A 26206-nucleotide genomic window follows, 5' to 3' on the forward strand; every position below is an offset into this window, starting at 1 on the left:
ATAGCGACCATCTTGGGCCCCACTTTGCATGTCAGTGATATTTATCACGAATGACATGCAAAGTGGGCGTGCCAAGATGTTAGCGACTGAAAACAGTCGCTAACATCGCTATCTCCTATTACCAACTTTTGGAGATATTCGTGCTAAGCGGGAATATCTCCAAAAGCTAACACCTGCCCTGAGCAGTTCTTAGCCATGTTATCCAATGGGAGGTGGATAACATGGCTAAGAGCATTAGCTCGGTAATGCATGAATATCGCTGACCTTTCAGCGATATTCATGCATTGCGGCGATTTTTATCGCATTTGCGATACACCTTGGTAATACCAAGGTTTATTTGCGGTAAAAATCGCCGCAGCTCAGAGGTAAATTTTTGTCTCTAACCAAGCAATAGCGATAATTATCTTATTATTATCTTTGGTAATATGCCCCTATGAGTCACATTGCAATGACTATGAAGTGAGACTGTCTTCTGCGGAAATAAAGCAATGAAGACAAGTAAAATGTAAATAGCAGAAATTACACCCATTTGAACCACAGAAAGTTAACTGCTGCAAAGCGTTGGAAATATAAACAACTTCCATTTATCAGACTCCAGCCAAAATTGCAGCCAATAGATAAAGCACATTGAAAGACCATCATAATTTAATTCTAATCAGCTGCGTGACTCGCAGACTCACTGACAGCGACATGAGCTCTAATCACGGCTGCCTTCGAAAGCTGAGAGTGGGAGACACGCATTTAGGTCACAACTAGAATAAACCGAGCACAGCCTACGCTATTTAACAAGACGCTCAAATAAATATTCGTTCCCTATGGGAGGGGTTTGCTGTGCTGTGATAGCTAATCTTGCTGGGCCAGGCAGACTGAGAGTTTCTGAATTAACGAAGTGGAGAATCGCCCTTCATGTGCTGCTTCTGACTTTTTTCCCCTCTGCTTGTGAGGAATAGAAACCTGCGGCAGTGAAGAAACAGGGGGGGAGAGGGGGGTAGAGGGCGACTCCTTTACCAAGAAATTAAACAGGCCACAAACGGATTCAGAGACCTGCTCTACCAGGGCTCCACAGAGAGACACCGGGGGCCTCATTTATGAAAAGTGACGCATCGCTGCGTGAAAACAGCGATGCGTCACTTTTCACTGCGCCCTCCTTGCGACACCAATGATGCATCATATTTACAGTATGACGCATCATGGCGCAAGGAGTTACAGATACGTCAGTATTTCTGACGTATCTGTATGGCGCAAAAGTGACACATTGCTGGAGTGTGTCACAAAAGTGACACAACTCCAGCAATGTGTCCTTTCACATGGGGCTAACCTCATGTGAAAGGGCCTGCGTCAGTCTTACGCCTGCTGTGATGCAGGCGTAAGAAATTGACGCATTTGTGTCCTAGAAGTGGCGCAGTGAAATTTTATAGGTTTCACTGCGTCACTTCTATGACCCTTTCTTGCGTCAGAACGCCCCCCCCTGCATACATTATACTTGGCGTAGGTATAATGTAGCGCAGGGCTTTACAAAGTGACGCATCTACCTAGATGCGTTACTTTGTAAATATGGTGCAACAAGGCACATTTTTTACGCTGCTGGTGCGTCACAAAAAGTGACGCACCGGCGGCGTAAAAGTGACGCACAGCCTTATAAATGAGGCCCCGGAGGCGCAGCGGAACACAGACTATGAGGTGATAGCAATCTAAAATAAACACTGACCTGACTTGGAACACGGACACCAGCACTTGGCGGTCCCGCTGGCCACAAGCAACGTCTATGCTGAGTACCGTGGACTGGCTGGCTCAGTCCCGCTGCAATGATTCTGCTGCTCAGCCCTGATTGCACACAGGTAGCCATGATGGCGCCAGTGGGGTCGGGTCCGGGAGCAGCCGCCAAATACCGAAGGCGCGTAAACGACCAAAATGTAATGACGGAGAGTCAGCATTCTAGTGTTGCAGTATGGTGTAACCCACACTGAACACCCACCCACCACAGGCGTCATCGGTTAGATGACCCTGCTAATAAAAAGGGCTGAGCGCACGTGCTCAGGTCCAGTTAACTCAGTATCACACTGTGTCTGTGTCACCTTATTTAGCAGTATGAGGGCCTAGGGATCCAAATCACCACAATGGCGACAAGGCAGAACCTGCGCCCCACGTGCCACAGCTGAATTTCATGGAGAAAGGGGGAGGGAGCTGCCTGCCTCCAGAGCACCCCCTGTGAACGGCTCCGACTGCCGGGAGGCCTGCAGGGCATGTGCCGAGCCCCGGGCCTGCTTCAAGACCCGCACCTCTTTAGCCCGCTGTGAGCCGCCCTGCGACGAAGTGCCCCGGGGATGAAGTGCGAGCTGACCGGAGCCCACTCGCATCGGCCGCGTCAAAGTGACCCCCTGCAAGGAGGCTCACCGCCCGCCGAAAGGCCCGCAGGGCATGTGTCAAGCCCCGGGCCTCCATGCAGATAAGGAGGTGACTGGGAGCCTACCCCACACCTCATGTGCCCTCTGTGAGCCGCCCCCCCTGCGTGGAGAGCAGCCCGAGCTGACCAGAGCCTACTCACATCGGCCGCAAGGTACTGACCCGCCAGTGAGGTGATCCACGCGGAGCCCACCCGCGTGGAAGATGAGGCCCGCCGGTCGAAGGTGAGGAACTGCGGATGAGTAGCACGTGGGACGTGACCCTGCATGATCAGAAGCCAGCAGGTGCCCACCCCACTGTTTCAGCCCCCGAGACGAAGCGCAACATGCCTCAAAGTGATAGGAGGCAAGCAGGAGCCCACACCGCACTCATGGCCAAAAGAAACCCCTGACCGGTATGAGGTGCCAGCAGCCCCCTGCCCTGCAGCGCATTGAACTGAGTGGGGTGAGGCCAGGAATGTGAAAGAGGAGCGGTGCCAGCAACCCCCCCTTGTGATTCAGAGCCCGGTGAGAACTGAAGCCAGCCCCCCCCCCCCCCATGGGGAGCGAGCGTGAGGGCAAAGAGACAGTAATGAGAAGCCCGCAGCGTGGGTGAATCTGCTGGGGCTGATAGAGGCGCAGCAGTGCCTGTGAATAATTTGCAGCAAAGTGCCCCATCGTGTGTGCACAAACGGATGCATTTCCACAAAGTACACAGACACTCACCACAGCGAAGGAGAACTATTCCACAACCTGGAGGGGTCCTAGTGCATGAGTGTGAGCAAGAGCCATCAGTGAATGTGCTCTCCCACGAGGCAGTGAGCACGAACCCTGTAACGTTGTGGGAAAGCCGAGAACAGAAAAAGTGAGCCTGAGTAAAGCAGCACTGCCACCTAGTGGCCATCTCCCATTAACACACCCGCTGAAAGGAAAGTACACAGCAGCTAGAACACAGCTGCCATACAGGGACAGAATGACGGTTGAGCATAGAGATTTCCCAGAGACTAACAGAGAGCCACCTGCTGCTAAGTGGCTGCTCCTAAGGAAAAAGGAACGGAATAAAGCACACACGTCTGCAGAGACAGACACTTGCTCATGCCTGCCTGAGACTAGTGCCATGGCTGGCCAGGAGAAGGAGCCAAGCCTCACCCAGATGGCGGACAAAGACAAAACTGAACAGTGGGTGCATGGAGTGTGCGCAAGAAAACTGCCAGGCCCGAGTGGCGCCAAGTCACCACACAGCCCTTGAGGATGAAGAAGGATGGTGCAGGAACGCTCCAGGAGTGCAGGAACTCCACACAGTGGGTACACTACTCACAGTGCACAAGGACATCGAATCACAGCGCACGAGGACATCAAACAGGACATCACTGAAGGGGCAGGCAGACCCCTCAGACATTGACCACCACACTGGTCGCATGGAGGAAGAAGCCGACCACTCCGCTGGACACATGGAGGAAGAAGCCAACCACCCTGTTGGTCACATGGAGGAAGACGCCGACCACTCCGCTGGTCGCATGGAAGAAGAAGCCGGCCACCCAGTAGTTCGCAAAGGAAGAAGAAGCCGGCCACCCAGTTGGTTGCAAGAAGGAAGAAGCCGGACACCCAGTTTGGTCGCAAGGATGATGCTGACCCCCAGAAAGTCAGCGAGCGAAGAGATCTGACAAAGACATCTGCGAATAGAACAAAGGAGGAAATGTCCACGAGGAGGACCAGAAAGGAACGGACACGAAGTCCCACAACATCACTTTGACATCAGAAGTATCATGTGACAGAAGGTCGCGACGGTCACGGAGCAAAATAACGTCAGTGTTGTAGTGCCGGGACACGACCAGAGGGAAACGAGCAGAGGTCCCACTGCTCGTAGAAGCCTGGTCAAGATGAGAAGGAAAGCGAGGAGACCGGACACCGTCGCAAAAGGGAAGTAGAGAAATGATGGCGAGTGAGCAATCTATCTTTGTGACGGCTGTTTAACCAATCACCATGTGGGCTTCACCCAGTGGTGGCTGGTATTTAGCTGCCGTGAGGGGGGTGAGTCGCGGGGAGGAGAGGGAGGATGAGTTGAAAATAAAAATAAAAATACACTTACCTGTCTGTTGCTGCCTCCACCTCCTCCTTCTCTCTGCCCTCTTCGCCCGCAGAGCAGGAAGCACCCGGCTCCCAGCCTCACGAAAGCCAAACACAATGTTGCAATGCAGCGTTGTGCAGAGTTGTGATTGGCCTGAGCACCGTGGATCAACACTTAGCCACAGAAGGGGAGGCTGGGCATGTTCTCCATGCAGGCTGTAATGTAGCCTGCATCATAAACATACAAAGTAAGCATGGCAAACCACTTCTCCCCTGCCCTGCTCTGTGGGCCGAGCAGCCCCGCCCCAGCTGACCAAGGACGTAAAAATAAAATGATAATTAAAATGAGTTATTATCATTTTATTTTTACCTTTTTACCTTCTCGGTAAGGCGATGCTCCTCCACCACCGTGGAGGAGCCGCCACTGGCTTCATCTCCCTGTAACCTCTGACTCTACTCCCGACTTCTTAACATCTCATTCCAATCTTCAAGATTGCACGTCTCTTCCCTGGTGGTGTATTGTGTTTATTTGTTTCATTGTGTAAATGCGAACCGCATTTTTCCTGTGGATCGAAACCACAGTTGTATTTAGAAAGAAATAAGAGAAAAGAAGCAAAACAGTGTCCCGCGGATATAATGAAGCATTCCACAAAAACGTTTACATGCAATGCTTAAGGATGATCAAAGGGAAAGAGGCCCCTAATTATTCTGTGAAATATATGTAAATAACCTTGACATGTATTTATCCTAAGTTGCACAAAGGGCCGGAGTGAAATATTCGAAACTGGGAGGCAATTAGCACACAAAAGAATTTGGCAAAGAGTTGCCTGCCTGAATCTTGACTCATGAAATCGCTGCAACAAATTTAGATTGTTACATGCAAAATAAACCAATATGACTGTTGGGTTGTCTAATAGAAATTTCTGCTTCAGTGCTACATATTTCAATGCCTGTGACATACATGCCATCACAAGAGGGAGACCTGATTTTTTAAGCCAAACATGACTTTAGTTTAGCGTCTGAAACCTAAACTTGACTCTGCCTCAATGTAAGTCAATTGATAAAATATATTTTAAAGAATTTTTTTCATATACTTCCACTTCCCTTTTCTAAAATGTTGTCATGTATGCTGTGACATCACAATATGACGCCACAGTTTCTGATTGGCTTTGAATCTGTGTCTATAGTGTTTGTCGGCTCGTATTGAAGCACTGGTCATTAACGTGCTGCACACTCGAATTTCAATAAAGATTTTTGAAAATGCACAATAGCCTACAACATAGCTTGCCTGTGATATGATGTTGTAGCATCCTCCCCAGCCCAAGAGCACATAGCAGACCATGCCACACAAGGAGATTTGGTTTGCACATGTTTATTCTTCAGCATGCAACCGTAAAATGAACATAATGCGTTTCAAACTTTAGTAACCACACCCAGCCACATCCAACGGACTATGTAATACTTGTAAGGAGTCTGCAAGGGCCACTAGAGTCTTCATTCAAAAAAATACAGGACGCAACATCTCTCCCTTTGTCAAATAAAAATTACGAACAAATACATACACATATACACATTGCAGCTCCTCGATGAGTCGTCCAGTTGCTTGCACCAACCTTCAAAATCTACTTGTATGAGATAGAGGAAGGGCGCCTTCATCTTGCATCTCTGGAAAAGAGGTGGATGATTGACTTGTGAACTCAGGTAGACTTGCCTCACTCATGAATGAATTCTGGAGCTGATGAGCATGGAGGCAATGGCTTAAAGTGTGACAAGTCTCTGGTAATGAATTTTCCATGTCAGTTTAGCAGTTACCCAATGTCTTTTGATCGCCACAACTCTTAGCAGGTCAGCATCAAATGGAGTGTCTGTCTTGTTTGTCCTCTTTTGCTTAACAAGAATTTGGTCTCCTTTAACTAAAACTGTGTCTCAAGTGCGTCAGCGCTTGTCGGCATTGGCCTTCATTTTTCATTTCCAAGAGAGATGTCAGTGACACAAATCTCCTCACAGTCTATTGACAGGCTGGTGGTCCATTGAGGTATCTTCATTCCACGAGCTCTCCCAAATAGCAAGGTGACAGGACTTACTCCTGTTGTGGAACAAGGAGTGGAACAGTAAGCATGAAGGGCTGGGTGCAGAGCAAACAAGAGGTTGATGCCCCCCAGTGCAGTGCATTGAACCACCCTTTTCAAAGTACTCATAAATCGTTCAACAATGGCAATTGCCTGTGGCCAGAGAGGTGTACTTTTCTGATGTTTTATGTTCAAACAATTAACAAAAGTCTTTGAACTCTGATATTGAAGGGTGGATCGTGGTCAGATTTGAAAATGGAGAGAACACCCCATGTTGTGAAAATGTCATCCGGCCTTTCGATGACTCTGTCATGTGTGGTTGATGATAAGTCTTCCACTAGAGGAAAACATTAGCACTCATCAACTACTACCATGAGATGATGTCCGTTGTGGAGAGGTCCGAAGAAATCAATAGGTCTGGGCATCAAATTCTGCTCCGCTCGCGGAATTTGGGCAATTTTGCATTCCACGGAGAACGGGAAATTGCCAACAATTCCGCGATCCACTGTGTAGTGGAATTATTTTCTTGTTCGCGTTTTAAAAATGCTTCCTAGTACGTGCGATAGTGACTTACTCGGATTCCTGCTTTGGCAAGCAAGTTTTCCTAACCATTCGCGTGCGCCACGAGATTTTGGTAGCCGACCACGCAATCCCGCGAGAGTTTGCGATCGTGAACACGTCATTTGCCGCACCATCTGCGGAATGTTGGTGAAGCTTGCAAAATTTTCAATCTGGAGAAGAATAATATTTTGAGCAGCATAAAACCTTCTATAAAATGATGATTTGGATGAGAAAAACTCCTCGGATTGACATTTGGCTGCCCTTTTTTGCTCAATTTTTTGGGGGGCAAGGGAGGAAGTGCCACAGAGTCTCCTACTTCCTGTTGCTGTCCAGCAGGCTCCTCCCAGTGCTTTGTCCATCTCCTGTTCATTTTTCATTTGGATTTGAGCTGGAAGGATCACTCTTTGTGTCTGCTGCATCATTATCATTGCATTTGAGGACTTTTGGATTTGAGATTTTACAAGTTGGTGTTGTTTTTTGTTTGGATGGGGCATTGCAGTTGCTGCAACTACGATTTTGGTACTTTTCATAATTTAAAAAAAAAAATTGTGGGTAGCCAGAAGGCCCAGAGCTAGTCATGGGTGGGTGCATGATGAAACAACTGTTCCTTTGCTGTGTGATGTATTTATTTATTTCAAACATCATTTAGGGCATGTACGTCATTGGATTGAATTGCAAAATGTATATTTTTGGGTGTATTTCAGTTTTTGGGTGTATGTTAAATAATTGCCTTAGTTGTGCAAAGTGTGTTGCAGATCTTGTTTAGCCCTGTGGATTTTCGTTTTTGCATTTTATTGCATTACAGGCAAAGCATTGTGGTTTAGAATGCAGCCTTTGCCTGGCTATTATAGTCCTGTTTTCAGTACATTGTTTTCCATGCCCCCTGCTTGTTGCTTGTGATTTGTGAGTGTCCATGTGGCTGGTGGCCATTTCTGGTGGGAGTTATAAGTGTGCTGCTTTTGCCGTATAGGCTTGCATGTGTTTCCTTTGTGGCCTAGGATTTTTGTTGTTTTGGGCCTGACCATGAGGCTGGTAGCCAGTTTGAAGCCAGGCAGTGTGCTTTTTGTCATAGGCCTGCATTGCCTGTCTTCAGTTTCTTGTTGTTGTGGGCCTGGCCATGAGGCTGGAGGCCATTTTGAAGCCAGGCAGTGTGCTTTTTGCCATAGGCCTGCATTGTCTGTCTTCAGTTTTTTGTTGGTGTGGGCCTGGCCTTGTGGCTATTGGCCATTTTGAAGCCCGGTAGTGTGCTTTTATCCATAGACCTACAAGCTTGTGGCCTAGTCTGCCAACAGGCCTTTCATTCAATAGGATCAGAGGTAGTCAGGGGTGCATAAAACAACTGTTTCTGTGTATTCTGTTGAATGTAAACATCATTTAGGGCATAGATGGCATTGGATTGAATTGCAAGACCCCCAGCCAGGAAAAAGAGGGTTAGTTCATCAACTTCTTCTTCAAGCCCCGCTTCTGATGATCTAGAAGCCACTTGGAAGCCACCAGCTCAGTCTGAGAGTGATGCATGCCACAAGACAAGGCTAGTGAAAAGGAAGGTTCAAGAAAGCCTTAGAGTTATGGAGGCAACAAAACCAATGCTAAGCCCTCTTGGGCGCAGCCATTGAAAGACCTTGCTGTTAAACTCTTCCAAAATGTTTGCCGCAGTATGATATTTCTCCATGGCGAGCATGGCTACAGTTGCATGTTTCCGAGTAGCATTACAAATCTCAGCTCTGTCAACAGTACCTACTTCAGATCGCTTTTCTCTAACCCCCACAAAAGAGACCCAGTGTGCAGTGATGCACATGTAGTCAGTGGCTGGGCAACTGTGCTGTTCACAATATCCACCTGACAACAGACATGTAGACCAGTTACCCAGCCACTGATTACATGTGCATCACTGCACACTGGGTCTCTTTTGTGGGGGTTAGAGAAAAGCAATCTGGAGTAGGTGCTGTTGACACAGCTGAGATTTTTAATGCTACTCAGAAACATGCAACTGTAGCCAGAGTTTAACAGCAAGGTCTTTCAATGTCTGTGCCCAAGAGGGCTTAACATTGGTTTTGTTGCCACGGATAATGGCAGTAATGTACTTAAGGCCATGGAGGTTGGTGCCTATTTCAGGGTCCTGTGTTTGGCGCACTGCATTAACATTACAGCTCAAGACTTTCTGAAAAAATAGCCAATTGTCATCAACTTACTGACCACCTGCCGCAGAATATGCACTAATTTCAGCCATTCTTATAAAGCCTGGAAGCAGCTGAGGATCATTCAACGTGACTATAGAATGCCAGTCAAAGCACTCATCCACGAGGTGGCAACACGTTGGAACGCAAAGTATGACATGCTGTTTGAGCAGTGCAGACCAATCAATGAATATGTCATACGAAGGACGGATGCTATTGTGAAAGGCATGACCCTTTAGATGGACAAATGGGGCCTAGTTAAATGCCTGACAGAGATGCTTCTTCCTTTTGAGGTCTTCACACGTGAAGTCAGCAAGGAGGACTGCACTATGGGCCAAGCTATCCCGTTGCTGCACATGCTAGAGCAACAGCTGAAGGAGGTGTCTGAAGCGTACATAGGTGTGGAGGAAAAAAGAAGCATATGAGTTGGTGGAGAGCTTATCCTGTCACTTAACTGAAAAGGGAAGGGTGCAAACTAAGATTTTGTCACAAGAACATTACATTTGTGACACAATTCTGGATCCACAGTACAAATCGGCAATGAACAGTAAAACATTACTTCCTTTTTCAGAAGTGGATGTTGCCCGTTACAAAACTTGGATAGCTGAGGCAGCCAGTAAATTGGAAAATGAACTGCTGGTAATTAAAGGCCCGCTACTCAAACCCACAAAAAGTACTGCAGCAGGGTATCCGTCGTCAAGTGCAACTTTAGAGTCTGAGGGCAGTGCGTTGGTTCACAGCTGTCACCAACACCAACACTATCAACAACATCAAGAACCGGATCATCAGCCCCAGTAAAAATGGCACAGGATTGGTATTTGCAGCAAAGACTTGCTAGGTCCAGTGCTGAGTGCATTGAGCGGATGGTCCAGGCCTATCTGGATGACCCAACAGTTGTCTACATTGATCAAAACCCATTACGGTATTGGTATAGCAAAAGGGGCCAATGGCCAGTGCTCAGCAGGCTAGCGATAAACTATGGCTTGCCCTGTCGCAAGTGTCTCTTCTGAACGTGCTTTCAGTGCTGCTCGTTCCCTTGTAAAAGTGAAAAGGACCAGTCTCTCGCCCAAAAACATGAAGAGGTTAACCATGATCAAAATGAATAAGCAATTTATACCACCAAATTACACAATACATGAATCAACACAGTAAGATGAGGACAACGGCTCAGGTGATGGAAGTAGCATGTTAGATGATGATTACCTACTTCTGGTTGAACCCCCAGAGTTTGAGACGAGCTATTCTTCCATGACAACTAGACTTCTACTTCTTACTGTCTTCCTCCCTTATTGACTTTCATTTGTGTGTCTGTCTTTCTGGTTGGAAACTTCGAATCATAACAAATCCATCACCACCGTCTTCTAGTCTGCTCCTCCATCCTCATGAATCGCCCTAAATCTATTCCGCTCAAGCCAGATGATTAGCATAGTAGAAGAAAAAAGAAAATCTTGCCTTGTTGAGTCCCTCCAAAAGAAATAGAACATGATGATGACTACTATAGCTATCCTCCTTTCCGAGCAGAGACAGACTGTCCATTAACTGAAGATGAGAAGGAACAGGTAATGAATGATGCCATGCATTGGATGCTGACTAAATGATTTGTGTTGTTGTTGTTTGTTGTGCATGAAGTTAATTCATTATGTACTATTATATAAATCTACACACTAAAAGTAACTCAAGGCAAGGTATGTTTCCCTTCTTGTTTTTTAATAACAAATTTGTACTTCTACTCTAGGCCGATCCATTGCATTTTGAATATGGAAAGGGGATTCAATCTGTACTCTGCACACTGAGTTGGGCAACACCATGATGATGACCACAATGACATAATATCTTCACAGTCACTCAGTAGGATCCGAGATGATTGATGGAATAAGTCAGGGTGTTTCATGAGTGGCATAAAAGGAAAACAAGTCAACAACAACCACTATAGAACTACATGTCTGTGTAGTGGTGGAGTAGAGTGTGGTGGTATGACTGACAGCAGTGCATTGATTTAGTCACTTAATTAGTAAAATGCTATGTTGCTGTATATGTGCTTTGTCTGCCTCTGACAAAAAATGCACGCTAAATAGAGGATGGGTCACGGGTGCCGTGGGCCTGCTCTGTCCTGTTGTTGTTAGAGGTTAATACTGGAAACAGACTAGAGTAGATGTGATGTATCCATGCCGCCTCTGAAAGTGTTCTTGTTGCACTCCACCGTAATTTATGTTTTTTTTCTCCTTGATTTTTCAATATCCCTTTTGTTTTTCCATCTACAATTACAGCGGTCCCTTACCCTGTGCTATACTGGGAAAAACAACTCACACTTACCTTATCAACGAATCTACATGTGCCAGACAGACAGTGGCGTCACCCAAGATTGATGGCCGGAGTGTCCATGGAAGGGAGGACCAAGAGTAATGCCGAGCTGCAACTCGCCATTTTGACCAGGATAACATACAGTAACAGTATCAACTTTCATCATCTTTTAAATAATTTGATTCATTTTTGGTCTTCAGTCATTACTACTGTGTGTTGTTATGTTTGTTCCCTGCTTATAATTCAAATTCATCCCTACAGCTATTTTTGAATTTTCTTTACTATCTTTAAGAGTAAACCCGGTACAACAGAACATAAACTGTATGTAAATCGGGTCTCTCTGAGGGCAGACAGGAAAGGCAAATTGCATAATATACTGCTGCCCTGTACTGTCTAATTGTCTAGTAGTAGTTAGTAAATACTACTTATCATTAACCATCAAGTTATCATCATCATGCATGTATTTCCTTTTTCTCCCTTAACAGATTTATGGATATGGTCGTCTGCCCAGATTATGTTTTGTTGTTGTCCATGATTACTGTTTTTCTTTGCCAAACATTTGCCCAAACCCCCTTCCCATCCATTCATCAAACCCTAACCCTCTTCCCCCGGGCTGTGTGACTTTTTGAGGTGTGATTAAATTAAATGTACACCAATAATTTATCACATGTTTGCTATGGCAGATGTGACAAAAGCAACACTAATTCAATTTCAAGGCAGGGCGACAATCTTCTTCTGCTTGCCCCCCCCACCTCCCCCCTCCCATGAGCAGTATATTTGCAAGGTAATATTTTTACCAAAGGAACCTTATGCCCGTTGATAAATGAGTGTTGCAGGCACAAAATGAGGCTATATCTTCTATCAAATGCCGGCATTGCCCATTTAAAATCAGTAAACAGATAGGCAACAAAGAGCGGACAAGGGGCCTCAGGGGAGGCTTGTTGAATTGTCGATCCCTCCCGAGACACGCCTTGCAAATTTGGGACCTGCTCTTAGAGGAGAGCCTTGATTTACTCTTTCTGACGGAAACATGGCTGGGGGCAGATTCCGACCCCGAGATTATCGAAGCCCTTCCACCCGGCTATAGTATAGCCAGGGTGGATCGACCGTCAGGCAGAGGAGGCGGGATTGCAGTGATCAGCAAGGCCCCCCTGGTGTGCTCCCTCGAACCTCTTGGGGTAGAGAATTGCGAGGCCGGCAAATTTGCATTGAAACTTGGCCCTCAGGACCATATCTCGGGTGTCCTCCTTTATAGACCTCCTGGGACCTTGGGAAATTTTAGGCAGAGTCTGCAAGAACACCTTGCTCACCTGGCGCTTAGGCATAGGAAGGTCCTGCTTCTGGGTGATCTAAATATTCATTTTGATGACATCCAGTTAAAGGAAGCCAAGGAGATGAGGCAGGAATTACGAAATACTGATTTGGAATTGATAAATCAAACACCCACACATACTCATGGCCATTTATTGGACCCGGTGTTTGCCAACTGGGAGGGCATAACCAAGAGTATTCCTAACCCACTTCCCTGGACAGACCATTTTTTAGTCCCTTTTGAAATTGGCACTTCAGGTAGCACTGACCCCCAGTTGGGAGGCAAAAATAGTTACCCATACCGTAAATGGAAAAATTTCTCACAACCTATCTTTAGCGAGATGCTAAGCTTAGGGGAGATGCCGGGAGGCACGGATAGTGAAAGTGCTAATCGTAACTTAGAAACCCGGATCCTTGATGCCTTGAACAGGGTAGCACCTTTATCTAAGGCCAAACAGGGGAACAGAGCTAGGAGATCGGCCCTATGGTACACGATAGATCTGCAGTCAATCAGATTAGAATGTAAAAAGCTGGAAAGACTTTGGCGCAGGGATATGAATGAGCGCAGTAAATTTCAGTATAGAACAGCCCAGAGAAATTACCAAAAGCAGGTTAGAGCTGCTAAAGCCACATATTATGGAAACAGAATTAGTGAGGCGGATTGTTCGTCTAGAGAACTGTTTAAAATTTACAAAGAAATCTCAGCCGTCTAAAATTCCAATGTTCCGGAGACTGACTCCAGCTTGGAATGCAATAAGGTGGCAGAATATTTTGCCAACAAGGTTAAAAAAATCTACAGTTCTTTCTCCAGATGTCCTGCTGAAGGAGAAACCTTCGTAGAACTGAAGGAAGTGGCACTGCTGAATTGTGAGCTGAGGTTAGAGTGTTTTACCGTACCGCCCAGTAAAGAACTTGAAACCATTTGCACCAGTATAAAATCGGGTTCTCCACGAGACCCCGCTCCCCCGAGGGTCCTGGGTGCAAGCATAGTGGCTCCAGAACCTTACATCCGCCATGTCCTTGTAACATCCTTTGACTCCCAGACCCTTCCGGTAAACTGGAAAAAGGCCATTGTGTTACCTATTAGGAAAAAACCTAATATAAGCCATGATGTCCTGGAGAACCTACGACCCATTTCTCTGCTACCCTATGCTGCGAAAATTGCAGAGAAAATTGCAAATATGCAATTGATGGCATTTGCGGAGAAGACTAATCTCCTGCACTCCTCCCAATCGGGGTTCCGAAGGGGTTTCTCTACTGAGACGGCCTTATTACGAGCCACCAAAACTCTACGTCAAGGGGCTGACGCAGGCCTAACCATGGCACTGATCATGCTAGACCTTAGTGCAGCGTTCGACACTGTAGCACATATCACCTTGCTACAGTGTCTGAACAGAGGAGGTGTGACTGATAGAGCACTCGGTTGGCTAAATTCGTTTCTGACGGGCAGAAGCTTTCAGGTCCAGCGGGGCTCGTTTCAGTCTGAGGAGATGGTATTGGAACAGGGGGTGCCACGGGGCTCATCTCTGAGTCCTACTCTTTTTAATCTATATATGGCCCCCCTGGCTGAGGTAGTCCAATCGTTCGGCGTAGAGATTGTTTCCTATGCCGACGATACGCAGCTCCTACTCACCCTCACCCAAACACCTGCAGCTGGAGCCAATAACTTCCGAGCCTGCATGCAAGCATTGGCTACTTGGATGGATAATCACTGTCTAAAACTGAATGGCTCCAAGACAGAAGTCTTGGTGGTTGGTGGTGATCAACAGCTCTGGACATGTGACTGGTGGCTAAGCTGTCTAGGCTCTATGCCTACACCCTGTCCTGAAGCTAAGAACTTAGGGATTTGGGTGGATCCCACATTCTCTTACGAGACACACATTAGTCGATTAGCGGGCAAGTGCTTTGGAGTCCTAAAGACTCTCAATAAAACCCTGGACCTCCTCCCCTTGGAGGCTCGGCGCACTATGACCCAGGCACTGATTACGTCACGCCTCGACTATGGGAATGTCCTCTTCTTGGGAGCTTCTAGTAAAAGTATAGGACGACTTCAGATACTGCAAAACGCTGCAGCTCGCCTAGTACTTAGACTCCCAAGAAGAGCCAATTCCAGAGCCGCCCTGGAGACCCTCCACTGGCTCCCAGTGAAAAAAAGAATAATGTACAAAGCCCTCCTAATATGTCATCGGATCCTTTGGCATAAAGCTCCCGGCTATTTGGCGGGTCTGGTTACCTGGTATGAGCCACGCAGACCGCTTAGGTCGGGCGGAATGGGCACGCTTGTGACCCACCGCTATAGGAGAGTAAAAATGGGAGGTCGGTCCTTTAGAGTGGCGGCGGCGATAGGCTGGAACAAACTTCCCACCAGTCTCTGCCTGGAGCCATCTGAAACCAAATTCCGCCGTCAACTGAAAACACACCTGTTCTCCTTGTAAGTCTACATTAGTGTTTCTGGCCATGTACTGACCTCTCCACTGGCGAGCTCCTTCTCTCTTTAGCGCGGGGACACGCCGGGATGGCGTAACCATAGCACTTTATAAATGTCTTCATAATTATTATTATTACATCAGCTCTAATTGCCGGCATCAATTGAATCTGTTGGTATCCTCTTACACAGCACTAACGGTTACGCTTGTGTTGAGTGTACTGTAGGCCTAGTCGAGTGACTCGACACAACTAGAGTTTGTAACTCGTTGTAGTAGGCTATCCCCGCCACCATTATGTTTTTGGGCTGGGATTTGTTCCACCTGGAGCAAAGGTCGGCAAGGGGTAGGGTTCCTAACCGGAATTTAATGTACAAAGACCGGTCCATGGCGATGGTAATTAAGTCCATGTAGGGCTCAAAGGCAACAGTGCAAACAAATTGGCAAATTAAAAGACATAATTCAAGGGAGAAAAGTAAGGAAGACACCAAACTAAATAATTAAAAAAGTATAAAGTTTCATTTAATTAATCCACAAACATTCACGTTTAAAAACAATTAATAAAATACATAAATTATACACAATAAATTTGTTACAAGAACAACTAAATAATACAGTGTTCAATATGTCCCATAAAAGAATCCTATAACATAACATATATTTTGTGGCAAACAGATGGTATAGTTCGACGCGCGTTTCGGCGTTGTTTAGAACGCCTTCTTCAGGAACCACAATATTATCTGAAAAACATATTAATGCAAGGAAAAAACAAGGATCAGATTATTTTTAATTTACATAAAACTATACATGTGTAGTCCATATACAAACACAATTATCTAAATTAATTACGGTGTCTAGTTCACTATAACTCCCTACTCATACAGCAGAATATTGCTGTACAAGGAACAAACTACAAATGTATTTTTTGAGCAGCAAAAAATTCCAAAGGGAAGGAAAAGAATTAAGGGAAGGATAAGAATGTGTGAGAATACAGTTTCTCTAAAAAGTGTCTTCAGAGTACATGTGTATGGGCATTGCTAATGTATGTATCCGGTAACCCATGAAGGATAGGGATGTATTAAGATGTTTAGACTATCCTAAACACTCCATAGGTAGTAATTACTCATATCAATCCAATAGCTCACTTACCACCAAAGTAGAAAGTAGAAAATGAGGTGGATGCTGCCCTTGTCAATCAAAAGTCTTGAAGAAACAGTAATAGTTTCTATTGAAAACAATAAGGGGATGTCAGAAATGAATATTATCACGATGTGGGTCAAAATGTTGTTAAATAATATATAAAGAGACAAATTAATACTCAGTATTATATGAATATGGGGCAGGGTAGTTAATCTAAAGCACATCAACGATGTATAAATATGGTGAACATAACTGCCTGTGCTTCACAGCAACAACATCTTTTATTAGCAAGAAGGCTGCGGTAGCTTTGCAGTGCTGCTGATTGCTGATGCGCTTCGCGAAGACCCATTCCCAGTAAAAAAAATTTAGGGACTCCTTTGGGGGGGCTGAGTGACTAAGCCAACAGGAGTCCAGACCTAGATCCCCTAAGAGATGTTTAATTTCCCGGAGCCATTTGATCTTGTGCCAACCGTCGGAGCGCATCACCTCTGCTAGTCCGTCAGCGTAGGATTTTAGCTCCGGAACCCTCCACAGGCGAGCCCAAAGCAAGAGAGGTCGGAGGCGTGCCTGGTCCCCAATTGCTTTGCAGCCTACATCCATTAGGACTGGGAGTGTCGGGCTACTCATCGGGATGGCAAGGAGGTCTTTAATGAATTTGTTCTCGGCCTTGCTCAATGAGTCCACTTTACCTAGGCCCCACAGTTCAGCTCCGTAAAGTGACGCAGATACAGCTCGGGCTTTATAAATGTCTATTAAAGGGGCAACACATTGCTTGGTTGAATTATTGTACTCCTTGAGGAGGCCCCCCCCCACCCTTTTGTGACCAATTGTCATTTTGTTGATGTGGGCGGTCCAGCTCATCGCATCACTTAAACGGATTCCCAGGTAATCGAATTCTGCCACTCTTTCAAGGGGGGTGGAGTTCAAGATAGGGGGACGGCCAAGTTTACGAGGTGGGTGCATGACTAAATACTTGGTTTTGTCCACATTGATGACTAGTCCTCTGATAGTGCAGAAGTCCTGGAAGCGGTTCAGGAGTTTCTGGAGACCTTGGGGGGTTTTCGAAATGAGGAGGGTGTCATCGGCGAACAGCAAAGTTGGGATTTTTACACCTCCCAAGGTGGGAGCGTCTGCTGGTTCGCCGAGAAGGTGCTCTACCACCCCAATAATGTAGAGGGAAAATAGGGTGGGAGCCAGGACGCAACCCTGCCGCACTCCCCTCTCGACCCTGATCTTATCGGTCTTTTCCCCATTCAAGCCCCATCTAACCTGGGCGTAGGTGTTGTTATGCAGTTTGATGAGGAGGTTTAGGATGTACGGAGGCATCCCTAGGCCATGTAACACCCTAATGAGTTCCTCCCTAGGAACCAGGTCAAAGGCAGTCTTCAGGTCGATAAAGGCCAGGTAGAGACTGCCTTTGCCTAGCTCCACCACCTTCCAGTACAATAACAGGAGCCTGAACACTTGTTCGATAGTTCCGGTACCTGAACGGAACCCGGCTTGCATATCAGACAGAATGTGGTTGTCGTCCACCCATTGTAAAATCCTCCCCAAAATGGCTTTCCCCGCCAGTTTCTGACTCGAGTCTATTAGGCTTATGGGCCTATAGTTCCCAGGTAAGTCCCGGCAGCCCTTTTTGAAAATAGGGACTACCTCTGCTCCTTTCCAGGAGTCTGGCACAGATCCTCCCTCGATGATTGCGTTAAGAAGGGCCGAGATCAGTACCCCCCATTCTTCAGAGTAGGCTCGGAGGATGTCTCCAGGGAGACCGTCCGGGCCAGCTGCTTTTAATGGCACCAAAGTTTTGATCTGCTTTGTGACATCCAGTACGGAAAACAAGTCCAGGTCTCGGTCTAAGGTGTAAGGCGGGAGGATGAAGGGATCATTGAGTGGGCCTTCAATGGCGGAATAGAGTGTTTGAAAGTGGGAAAACCATGTCTGAGCATTGATGCTACAGGTCCTCAGTGTGTCATCGGGACGGTTCCTGTTTCCCACCAAGTCCCAAAAGCCTTTGGCGTCTTTCCCACGACTGGCAGCCAAGAGGTCCTGCCAGTAATTATCCTCCCACTCCTTCTTGGCATTTTTTTGGCAGAGTGAATAGTGCTTCCTGGCCACCCTAGTCCTGGAGGGTATTTTAGACTTAACCGCTTCAATAAGAAGCAACTTCGCCTCCCTACACTTCTGGTTAAACCAGCCCTGTCTAGCCCGTGTACGGGGTTTCCTCCTGTTAGTACTAGCTGGGATTATGAAAAGGTCACTGATGGCCTGGGTTATGGTGCAGAACCTAATGGTCACCTCCAACAACCCATCCTCACAGGGGTCAAGGTTATCTAGAGCTGAGGTAAGAAGCTGCCTGATGACAGAGGTTTACTCCTCTGAGAGCGACAGCTTCGCCCACTTTAACCGACGTCCACAGTTGGAAACTGCTGTCAAGTCCGGGGCGGGATTACGAGTGGTTCTGTTCGTAGTGCCAGATAGCCACCTATGGGACAAGGTGAGCGAGAGGAGATTGTGATCACTCTCTACAGATGGTATGATCACCATGTCCTTTACCATGCTCCACAAGTTTACGTCAAGAAGAAAATAATCAATTCTTGACGTGTGTCCAGGCCTGTTGTAAGTATGGGCCCCTGCTTTATCAGAACCAGTCCTGCCATTAGCAGCCCTCAGACCAAACTCCATAGTTATGGAGTTAATCTGAAGGGCCACTTCTGTCCACTTTTTGATAGGGCTGAGTTCTAAGGACGGTATCCCCCACCTGATGTCATGTTCCTCTTGATCTTGTAAAATTTCGGAATCCAGGGGCTCAAAGGTGCAATTAAAATCGCCCGCCACCAGAGTGCAATACTTGTAAGGTGACGAACGGAGCAGGGCTTCTAGGCAAGTTATGACTGGGGATTCTCTACCCCCCTTCGTACCTCGGGCATAAATGTTAAAGATGTTTAAGATGACTCGACCCTGAGGGTTTTTCAGGGAGATGTTGAGGAGGTCCGGGCATTTAGTATCCCGCTCCACCACCCTGCAGTTGAGTTCAGAGGCCACCCAGATGAGGAGGCCGCCTGAAGGGCGACCCCTACCAGTTCCTGCGTGGACAGCTGGTAAATAGTGGGTGGAGTATCCTGCCTTGTGTAGGGGCTCCTTACTCTAGGTTTCCTGGAACGGGCATATGGAGTATTGCTCCACAAGCGAATTCCAGTCGGGCAATGCCAGCTTTCTCTCGAGGCCTGCTACATTCCAGCTGAAAACCCTAAGGGATGGGTCTGTCACAGCCGCAATGCTACAGGTCTCGACAGGAGCAAGTGAGTCCACAACACCCTCAGTTGGAAAGCCAACTAGGGGGTCAAGTGGTGCCCTCGCCTCCCCTGGTCCCCTTACAGTCTCAACAATGACCTGGTCTTGTGGTGTGGTCGGAGGGCTATGAATTTTAGCAGAAGGGGAGGACTCGATGTCGGGACTCCAAGCCACCAAAGCCTCCTCAGGAGCGTCACGGAGTCAACAGCCCCAGAAACCCCAGTTCGGTAGTGGTGGAACTGGATGGGACTGCGCTAGGGTGATTCCTGGGAAAAATTGGCCATGGACGTTGTTTTGGAAAGGGGGCCCGGGATGGATAACAGGGGTAATCGGGGCCGGCCGCGGGTAGAAGGATAGATCAACTGCATCAACTCCCGGGCCGGCCACGGTTCGCCCTTGGGAGCATATTGAATGGGCAGCTCTTATGTCTTGAAAATTGACCACCACGCAGTCTCCCTCAAAAGGTTTTTTCCCGTGTCCAATCCAGCCTACCCTGCGCACCCCAAGAATTAGGCCATCCACGCCCAATGGAAGGGGTCTATTGGTTTTCAGCCAGTGGATGACCTTATTCTTTAGCGCCTGGTGAGTTTCCTGCTGTGTATCTTTTAGGGGGGGAACTTTGGTGAGGACAACAACATACGGGTGGCATTCGGGGGGAGATTAACCGGGGGGCACTTACGTGTCGGATTCTGCGGGATGGCCACTGGGGAGGGATTTTTAGGCGAAGAGGTGGTAGGTTTAGCCTTAGAAGTTATCGCTACTCCGCTGGTTTTAGCCAGCGCAGCAGCCGCGGGTTGCAAGTTTGGACCAGCCCCTCCCTTCTGTTGTTTCTTATGGGCAGGATTAGGCGCAGGTATTATCGCTGCTGGGGGGGGAGTACCGTGCACTTGAGCTGCATGAATGGAAACACTCGGCCTTGCCTGCTTCGCACTGGCCTGGGAAGCTAAGGTTGGTGCTTTCCCGGTAGCCAGTGTCTTGGCTGGCAGTGTCGACTGGTCTCCAGATGGTTGGCTCACTGGAACCCCTTTACCAGCATTCCTGTCTGTATTGGCCACACTAGGCTTTGGCTGTAGTTTCAACAAGGTTTTCAGGGAGAAAAAATTGTCCCTGGTGACCTGTTCAAACTTGTCAAGCCTATCCCCCAGGCTCTTAACTTGGTCAAAGAGTGGAATCAGCAGGGACTTTACCAGTTTCTCGAGGGGCTCGAGTGAGGGTCCCTCGTTTGGCGGAAAAAGTATTGCCGGGACCAAGGGGGGAGGTAGCGGGGAATCGGCTGCAAGCTGGGGGGGGCTGGGATTCCCGAGAGATTCAGGCCCTCCGGAGTCTGAGTGTGGAGAACCCCTTTGAAGCTGTGTCCTAGGGCGCTTGTAGAGCGTGGAGTAGCTTCCCTTCCGGATATTGGTCCCCCTTTTCCTTTTCCTGTGGACCCGGGTAGGTCTAATCTGGGGGAATGGTTTTGGATCGGGTGAGGGAACAATAGAACCAGATTGAGACCTACTACCGGGAGAGCTAGCTATAGAATGAGCGGGGACGGAATCTACAACCGCAGTGCAAGGACTGCTGGGGGGAGAAACTGATATCAGGCTTTCTATCCTGTCTATTCCTGCCTCTAACGCTACAATATGTTGCTCCCCAGAAAGGGACCCAGGCGGAGGTGCAGTGGGGATAGAGGAAGTTGGGGACAAAACATGTGCCGCAGCTCCCAGGGAAGAGCGTTTGGATGGAAGGAGGTCAAGTGAGAGGCGGCGTTCCGTCATTGCAATCTCCTTTTCAATGACGGCGGCCACCCTGGTGATGAATTTGTCCATAGAGCCAATCATCGTGGAGCCCCCTGAAGCACTTTCTCCACCGCCCCTCAAAGCTTTGCCGGAGCGAGTAGACATGATGGCTATGGGTCCCGCAGGTGAACTCCGGGGTCTTGGACCCAAGGCAATAGATGTAAGGGGGGTGGCCCAGCCCAGCCTCTGTCAGCCCCTGACTGCCACAGACTGCCCGCCCTTTGCTCGGGCTTCGCTCGGCGTCCCGCTCGCGTCCCGCTGAGCGGTTACCAGTTGATTTTGTGCCGAGCGTTGTGGCCGGGGGGCGTGTCTTGCTGGGGGCGCGGCCGTGCACACCTGTGCAGCGCAGGGACTTCTGGTCTTGGTAGTCCCTGCAGCTCGCGCCTTCAGTTGACTCAGATGTTCCCTCCTCCTCCTTTCTCCAACCGCAGCTGATCGCACTCCAGTGGCCTCGACCCCATGCCTCACGCCGCGCAGCGGCACCCGCGAAGCGGGTGCTGCAAGCTGTTACCACACGGCGGGGCGGTCAATCCCTCCAGGGATACGGGGAGTCCAACTGGGAAGCGGAAGCAGAGTGGCGTTCCGGGCGGCAGCAACCGGTGAGTTCCTCAGCACGAGGGGTCCCGCTTTCTGTGGCGAGGCTTCCCTCTTTTGAATCCTGGTCGGCCGGGGGGTGTGTCTTGCTGGGGGCGCGGCCATGCACACCTGTGCAGCGCAGGGACTTCTGGTCTTGGTAGTCCCTGCAGCTCGCGCCTTCAGTTGACTCAGATGTTCCCTCCTCCTCCTTTCTCCAACCGCAGCTGATCGCACTCCAGTGGCCTCGACCCCACGCCTCACGCCGCGCAGCGGCACCCGTGAAGCGGGTGCTGCAAGCTGTTACCACACGGCGGGGCGGTCAATCCCTCCAGGGATACGGGGAGTCCAACTGGGAAGCGGAAGCAGAGTGGCGTTCCGGGCGGCAGCAACCGGTGAGTTCCTCAGCACGAGGGGTCCCGCTTTCTGTGGCGAGGCTTCCCTCTTTTGAATCCTGGTCGGCCGGGGGGTGTGTCTTGCTGGGGGTGCGGCCGTGCACACCTGTGCAGCGCAGGGACTTCTGGTCTTGGTAGTCCCTGCAGCTCGCGCCTTCAGTTGACTCAGATGTTCCCTCCTCCTCCTTTCTCCAACCGCAGCTGATCGCACTCCAGTGGCCTCGACCCCACGCCTCACGCCGCGCAGCGGCACCCGCAAAGCCGGTGCTGCAAGCTGTTACCACACGGCGGGGCGGTCAATCCCTCCAGGGATACGGGGAGTCCAACTGGGAAGCGGAAGCAGAGTGGCATTCCGGGCGGCAGCAACCGGTGAGTTCCTCAGCACGAGGGGTAATTAATAATGGGAATTTTTTTATTAATTCAATTTCACACACCACTTAAGTCCAGTTGCACAATGCATACAATAGGAGGAGAGACTGACAGTACTAGTAGGACAAGTCACTCAGTGAGGGGTACCGCATCTATCTCTTTGTGTCTTGCAAAGTCAGCCAATTATTTAAATCAAACACTGTCTGTGGCAGTGCTATTAAATGAAGTGCGGTGCCGGGCTGCTGCCAGACGGTGGCACCGTAACACTGGAGGGGGTTGGCTGGGGCCAGTGGCAAGGGAGGAGACTGCAGCTACTGCTGCCTCCTCCTTCGCCAGAACCACCAGCCACCGGTATTCAGTTTGTATGACCTCCAGCTTCCGGCGCCGGGCCATGACTGCCAACTCATTCCTGTCTGGTTTCCCTTTGGAAGGAGTGGCTATATCAAGAAGAAAAAACAAGACTATTGTAAAACATACTCTTAGCAAAGCAGTAAGACAAATTAATTCTACACATAGTGACGAATGGATCCCTCGACCCCTCACAGTCTGGCTTCCGAGCCAACCACAGCACCGAGACCGCCCTCATCGTGGCCACCGATGACATCCGAGCCCTGCTGGAAACAGTGGCCCTCATCCTCCTAGACCTCTCCGCGGCGTTCGACACTGTCTGCCACCGCACCCTAGTGCAGCGCCTCAGCAACATCGGAATCCAGGAGAAGGCACTGGAGTGGATCATCTCCTTCCTCGCTGGAAGGACACAGAGAGTCCGCCTACCACCGTTCAGATCTGCAGCCACGGAAGTCATCTGCGGCGTTCCTCAGGGCTCCTCGCTCAGCCCCACCCTCTTCAACGTCTACATGAGCCCCCTTGCGGCCATCGAATGCCAGCACAACCTCAACACCATCTCCTACGCCGACGACACCCAGCTGATCCTCTCCCTGACCAACGACCCCGCCGCCGCCAGAACCAACCTCCACGAAGGGATGAAAGACGTAGCCGAGTGGATGACGACCAGCCGCCTGAAACTGAACTCAGACAAGACGGAAGTCCTCATCCTTGGCTCCTCGCCCTCCGCCTGGGACGACTCCTGGTGGCACCGCACCCAAACCAACAGACCACGCACGCAACCTGGGCTTCATCCTGGACTCCTCCCTCTCCATGACCAGACAAGTCAACGCCATCTCCGCGTCCTGTTTCAACATCCTAAGCATGCTACGGAAGATCTTCCGATGGATCCCCATCGAGACCAGGAAGACGGTCACCCAGGCCCTCGTCACCAGCCGACTAGACTACGGCAACGCCCTCTACGCCGGAACCACCGCCAAGCTCCAGAAGAGACTCCAGCGGATCCAGAACGCCTCAGCCAGACTCATCCCCCGACACAGCCACATCTCCGGACACCTGAGAGACCTGCACTGGCTCCCCGTCAACAAGAGAATCACCTTCCGTCTCCTCACCCACGCACACAAAGCCCTACACGACCAAGGCCCGAGCTACCTCAACAACCTCCTCAACTTCTACGCTCCCAAACGCCGCCTTCGATCGACCAACCACGCCCTCGCCGCCGTCCCCCGCATCCGAAGAGCAACAACAGGAGGAATGTCCTTCTCCTACCTGGCCGCCAAGACCTGGAACACCCTCCCTACCGACCTCCGCCTGACCCAAGACCACCTCTCCTTCAGGAAGAAGCTCAAGACCTGGCTGTTAGAGCAGTAGCGGCACCCCACCACCTCCCCCAAGTGCCTTGAGACCCTCTGGGTAAGTAGCTCGATCTATAAATGCCTTGATTGATTGATTGATTGATAGTGGCACAGTAGCACTAGCAAGCACAGTACATAACATGTTTGGTATGTATCTATACTCCCACTTCCTAGGCCTCTAACATTTGAGGGAGTTTCAGGCACTCAACCGCCCATGCATCTGATTCCTATCAGCCACCTATGCATGCATCCCACGGATCCTTCTCTGCCATTCATACATATTAAATCTCGCCCATCCTTCCTCCTTTCACCCTTCTTTCCCTTTTCGTTCAACCCATCCATCAAGGTCATCTGATCTGACTTTTCGTCTTCTCCATAAAACTTTCACAGCTGAATTGAAGTCTGATAGAAGAGGCCATTGGTTACTCAACACTCCCGCCACTAATGCTATTGCTAAGGCTAAGTAAAGGGTGTCTTCTTCAACCGTTCACAACTTCTTACTTAATAACTCTCAACAGTACAGTATACAGTATACCCTTGCAGCGAGTGTAATGTCAGTAAGTAAGGATTAGGAATATAACTTACCACCGTCCGCCACTGTTGCTGGGGTACCCCCTGCAGCTCCTCTTGCAACTGCTGCATCTCCTCCTGCACCCTCAGTGGCTGCATTGCCCGCTGGCCCCGGCACTGGTGGTCGGTAGTACGCTTAGAAAAAACATCACACATTTTTTAGATGCCATATATACCTCCCCCTATTTTTCACTAGCAAGATTGAAAAAAAAGTTAATACATACATATACAACATACGTCACTAGTTCAAATCAGGTAGTAGAGTAGACTCTAGTAGTGTTATATGGTCTCTAGGGTCATTCTAGTCTTTGCTAAGTTAGCCTGAGCCATTCAACCATTTTAGCTTTGTGTTTTTTATTTTTGCACATGTTACCTCACAGCTTGTTTTGTAAGACACCTTGAGCCCACATGAGCTCATACTGCTACTGTCTGAGCATGGTGTACAAGGTTGTAAAACAAGCCACTTTGTTATTTAGTTCCGGTGTTAGTCCATATTGCTTATCCATAAAAATGCTACACTTTTTGGCATGACTGAGAAATGCTTGTAATATACTAAAATGCACCATTTTTCTCATAAAAGATGGAAGATTCCCTTCTACAAACCAGAGCTTTGCAGAGCTTATGATGTAACCAATTCTAAGTTCTTCTAAGGTGAGGGGTCCCCAGAATCCGCTCAGAGATCTTCATTTATAATTTTATATAAACTATATTCCTACCAAGGGGAGAGTGGTTCTTCCACCACTGTTCATTTATCCTGGTTTCGCCTTTTGTCTTCCATGGACTTATAGTTGTAAGTGTAACTAAGTGTAACAATGTTTATAGTTTAAATCTTATGCATTTTGCTGTTGGTGCTGCATTATAGAACAATGTACAGAGCTTGTCAGTTGAAAATAAACCTTTTGACTCAATGGTATTTGGTTTGGATTTATATGAGTGAGTGAGCGAAAGGGTGTACATTGCTTCCGCGGCTGAGAGGTCAGGAGTGTTAAGTTCTGGGTTGGGTATCTTGGGGGGGTTCGGAGAGCTAATGAGACACTATAACTAGTTGGTCAGGGGATTGTGGTGGGTTCTGATTGAGGTGTGAGGAAGGTCCAACCTCC

The sequence above is a fragment of the Lissotriton vulgaris genome, chromosome 3_1 (genome assembly GCF_964263255.1).
Source record: "Lissotriton vulgaris chromosome 3_1, aLisVul1.2, whole genome shotgun sequence".
NCBI classification, from domain to species: Eukaryota; Metazoa; Chordata; class Amphibia; order Caudata; family Salamandridae; genus Lissotriton; species Lissotriton vulgaris.